This window comes from Carassius gibelio, chromosome A22, assembly GCF_023724105.1.
Source record: "Carassius gibelio isolate Cgi1373 ecotype wild population from Czech Republic chromosome A22, carGib1.2-hapl.c, whole genome shotgun sequence".
NCBI lineage: Eukaryota > Metazoa > Chordata > Actinopteri > Cypriniformes > Cyprinidae > Carassius > Carassius gibelio.
Window position 1 is genome coordinate 7,464,402 of NC_068392.1, and position 5,477 is coordinate 7,469,878.

A 5,477-nucleotide genomic window follows, 5' to 3' on the forward strand; every position below is an offset into this window, starting at 1 on the left:
CATTGATGGTACACGGTTTGGTTTTTACTTTCCTTTCCAGCGTTTTCTATAAACAAAAAAAAGGGGGAAAAAAGGATTTACTTGATTGATTTTCAACATTTCAGAAAGGGATTGGCCATTTCAAAATGTAAAACATTTCAGTTTTTCTTATCAAGTCTTAAAAACCAACACAGCGGAGGATTCGTCCAGAGTGGATCCTCCATTTATGTAGTATGTGATATCAGCAGCCAGGATTGTTCCATCATTCATGTTTCCAACCTTTAGGAAAAAGGAAGGAGGTAAACTTTTGTGATGCTTCACAGTTATACAGTCAACATATCGTTACCAATTATGGAACATTACCTTGTACTTTCCCCAGAAAGGGGTCCTGCCACTGGTTATTAACATGTCATCTCCATGTTCTAGTTCACATCGTACAGCACGACTAGTCCTGTGGTTAAATTTGAGCGTACAGTCTGTACTTAGCATTATCTTTTAGTATTGTGTTAAAGGCTGCTTTCATAGCATACTTTCGTTGCACTTCACAGAAATGAGAAAGCAGTGCACTTAAATGTAAGCAATGAGGGCAAATATAAAAGCAGTTAAATAAGTGCCTTTTCTGTAAAAGGTACAAGTCTCATTTTGCCACACTTTTAAGTGGCTGTAGCAGCAATTGTAGATAATGATACAATCTTTGTGACTTTGCCACCAAATCCACCTCCCTACCTCTTCACTTGACATGTTATATTTTTGGAGTCAGTGCCAAGAGGGATTTTTGATCACTTTTTGTCATGCTATATTAATAAATTAATAATTAATAAAACAAACACATATATCTTTATATTAAATAATATCCAATCTTTTATGTCAATGGGGCAATTCAGACCTGAGTAAAAGCTGCATGAGACGAAGAACAATTAAAAAAAACCATCCAAAATTTGATTCAGATTGAATTGTACAAACCCTCTGCTGTGATCTGCTTTCTCAAAATCTGAACTGGTGTTCAATGGCTTCCTTAATAATAAAGATGTTGTGGTCATTAGTAGGATTAGATGAATGTGCTGCTCCTCGACATTTGTTTAGTACTCTATTATGCCGTCTTTTTCTGAATATGATTTTGTTTACAAATACCTCTATGGAAATAACAGGTTGTGGATGCCCTGGTAATTTATGGCCATCTGCTCGGCTGCTCATTTGGCTTGTTCTCTTGTTTCAGCCACAATGGTGCCGTTAATGTCACCTACACAAATTACCTGCAAAGGGCAAACAGACAAGACATGACATTGTAGCATTTAGACTACCGTATTTTCCGGACTATAAGTCACACTTTTTTTCATAGTTTGGCTGGTACCTGCGACTTATAGTCAGTTGCGACTTATTTATCAAATTTAATTTGACATGAAACAAAAGAGAGAAATGAACCAATAGAAAATATTACCGTGCACAGCTGTGAGAGGGCACTCTATGCTGCCAGAGATGCTGCTTAGTGCTCCTATAGTATACAGTACACTGAGCAGCATAGAGCGCCCTCTCGTGGCTGTAGACGGTAATGTTTTCTCTTGGTTCTTGGTTCTAAAGAAATGCGACTTATAGTCCAGTGCGACTAATATCATGAAACATTTTTGAACTGATGCGATTCATACTCAGGTGCGACTTATAGTCAGAAAAATATGGTAATCAGAAAAACAACTAGTTTGCGCGAATGATGCAAATTTGCGTCTGGTGCCTTAGTTGAAAAATGTGAACTTTGGCGTCAATTCGCACCACGTTAACCAATCAGGAGCCTGCTTGCTGCTGTGATGGCAGACCAGTGTTGCCAGACGTACGATAATTATTGTATTTGTACAATCATTTTTACCTCTGTACGATGTACGATCAGTAATGAAAAAAATCCCATAATGTACAATTATTTCAGAATTTTATGAAAATTCAAATGATGGTAGTTGCAGTCATAGGGCTTCTATACTCATACACGAAATCAGCTCATTACAAACACTATAAATGCATTCGTGTGCACTTCAGGGTGTGTTAAGAATGCAGGAGGGTGCCCAGCTTTAAAGCCAACGAGCACTTTGTTGTGGTCCATGACAGCAAGAACCCCTTCAACATCTGGCAACACGCAGTCTTCCAATGACAGCGGCTCAGATGTGGAGTTAACTGCACGCAGCAACAGCTAAATTCCTTCTTCACTGGATGCAACAAACAAGTGTTTAAAATAATTTTAATATGTTTTAATATGCGCCGCCACACAGACGGTCACTGAAAACAATGGGATAGTATTTTGTCGCACTGCTTCCGTCCAACCATATGGCTAGTTATTTATTATGGAAATATGCAGGTCGTGTCAAGATGTTGTTGGTTTAGAATAGATATATAACTGTTTTCACTCGTTTACGATATTTTTGAACTTCTGGTACTATACTTGGGCATTTACAATCTGGCAACACTGCGGCAGGCCTGCCTGGAGTCACTCTGACTGATATTGTCAGTGAGCAGTCACCCAGAGCTATATGATACACATTCATATTTCTATAGAGACAGGAATAAAAAGGACCTCGCTTGGAAGGGTGTGTTGTAAAAACACATTTCACTTTTGAGTCACGTACACGTTTATCGAGCCGCGGCCTTCCAGCCATTTTTTACAATTATTTTCCCCCTAAAATACAGCTACTTTTCGCTAACAAGATAACGCTGATCACGCTGGCGCCGATACAGGATGGCTGCCTCCGTGACGAGCTCTGCATATGTTTTTGTGTTTTTGTTAGTTTGTCCTGTCTTTAGTTATATTCCTGCCATCAGTTTCACCAGGGAAGAATCCTGGCTGAATGACACCATACCGGACAGCGCGCTCCATCTGCCGGACTTTCAGCTGTTTAGAGCGGATCGCGAATCAGAATCTACTGGGAAATCGCGCGGCGGCGGGACATGCTTTTAAATCAATGAACGGTGGTGTACAGATGTAACTGTGTTAAAGAAGACGTGCTGCTCAAATCTCAAAACACTCTTCATTAACTGCAAGCCGTTCTATTCGCCGCGGGAGTTTCACTCGTTCATTCTGGTCAGTGTTTACATCCCTCCGCAAGCTCATGTGAGCTCAGCTTTACAGAAACTCGCTGATCAGATCACAGAGACAGAACAACAACACCCGGACTCTGTTTTAATCATTCTCGGGGACTTTAATAAAGCCAATCTGTCCCGTGAACTGCCAAAATACAGACAGCATGTTACTTGTCCCACAAGACTCTGTTCCACGAGCAGCTTTGGGACGTTCTGATCACCTTCTGGTTCATCTTATACCGTCCTACAGGCAGAAACTAAAATCAGCTAAACCTGTATCAAGGACTGTAAAAAGATGGACTAATGAAGCAGAGCAGGATTTACAATCTTGTTTTGACCTCACTGATTGGAGTGTTTTTGAAGCTGCTGCCACCGATCTGGATGAACTCACAGAGACCGTAACATCATATATCAGTTGCTGTGAGGATATGTGTATTCCTACAAAGACTCAACTAATTTACAATAATGACAAACCGTGGTTCACTGCAAAACTCAGACAGCTCCGTCAGGCCAAAGAAGATGCTTACGTGAAGGGGGACAATGTGTTGTATAAACAGGCTAAATACACACTGGAAAAAGAGATCAAAGTGGCAAAGAGGAATTATTCTGAAAAAATAAGGACTCAGTTCACTTCCAACGACTCCGCATCAGTGTGGAAAAGTCTAAAGAACATCACCAATTACAAGACACCACCCCCCAGCACTGTAGAGAATCAACGACTAGCAGACGATCTGAACGAGTTTTACTGCAGGTTTGAAAGAACACCCATCACCTGCCCTGAACGCCTCCCCACACAACCATTCACACCCTTCACAACTCCTGCAACCAGACCCAAATGCCTCTCCAAACAACCGTTCACACAATTAACAGCTCCTGCAACCCATCCTGAACACCTCTCCAATCAAGCACTCTCACCATTCACACCTCCTGCATCCCCCCTCTCAGGTGGGGCACCTGCAATTCAGATCAGCGAGGATGCGGTGCGCCAGGTCTTCCGGAAGCAGAAAAGGAAAAAAGCACCAGGCCCAGATTGTGTTACACCAGCCTGTCTGAAATCCTGTGCTGACCAGCTGGCCCCCATCTTCACACAGATCTTCAACAGATCGCTGGAGCTGTGCGAAGTCCCTTCATGCTTCAAACGTTCCACCATCATCCCCATCCCTAAGAAACCCAAAATTACAGGACTAAATGACTACAGGCCTGTGGCTCTAACGTCTGTAGTCATGAAGTCATTTGAAAAACTGGTGCTGGCCCACCTGAAGGACATCACTGGGCCCTTGCTGGATCCTCTTCAGTTTGCCTACAGAGCAAACAGGTCTGTGGACGATGCAGTAAACATTGGACTGCATTATGTTCTGCAACACCTAGACAGACAGATCCTGTTTGTGGACTTCAGCTCGGCCTTAAACACGATCATCCCAAACCTCCTCCTGCCCAAACTAAATCAGCTCTCCGTGCCCACCTCCATCTGTCAGTGGATCAACAGCTTCCTGACAGACAGGCAGCAGCTAGTGAGGCTGGGTAAATACACATCCAGCACCCGTACAATCAGCACCGGAGCTCCCCAGGGCTGTGTCCTCTCCCCACTGCTCTTCTCCCTGTACACTAATGATTGCACATCTAAGGACCTCTCTGTCAAGCTCCTGAAGTTTGCAGACGACACCACACTCATCGGCCTCATTCAGGACGGTGACGAGTCTGCTTACAGACAGGAGGTAAAAGAGCTAGCTGTCTGGTGCAGTCTCAACAACCTGGAGCTTAACACGCTCAAAACAGTGGAGATGATCGTGGACTTCAGGAGAGACCCCCCTGCACTCCCCCCACTCACCATCATGAACAGCACTGTGACTGCAGTGGAGTCATTCAGGTTCCTGGGAACCACCATCTCTCAGGACCTGAAGTGGGACATTCACATTGACTCCATTGTGAAAAAGGCCCAGCAAAGGTTGTACTTCCTCCACCAGCTGAGGAAGTTTAACCTGCCACAGGAGCTGCTGAAACAGTTCTACTCCACCATCATTGAATCCATCCTCTGCACTTCAGTAACTGTCTGGTTCAGCTCAGCTTCTAAATCTGACCTCAGAAGACTACAGAGGGTAGTCCGGACTGCTGAGCGAATCATCGGTTCAACTCTCCCATCTATTCAAGAACTGTACTTATCCAGGGTGAGAAAAAGGGCTGTCAAAATCACTCTGGACCCCTCACATCCAGCACACTCCCTCTTTGAACTGTTGCCATCTGGTCGACGCTACAGAGCACTGAGCACCAGAACGACCAGACACAGGACCAGTTTCTTCCCTCAGGCAATCCATCTAATGAACAGCTGACAATAACTGCGAACACACTACACTTTATATTTATATACACATACACTTTATTTATCTAACACACATACTTAGTATACACTTAAATTTTGCACACAATATATATGTACATACATA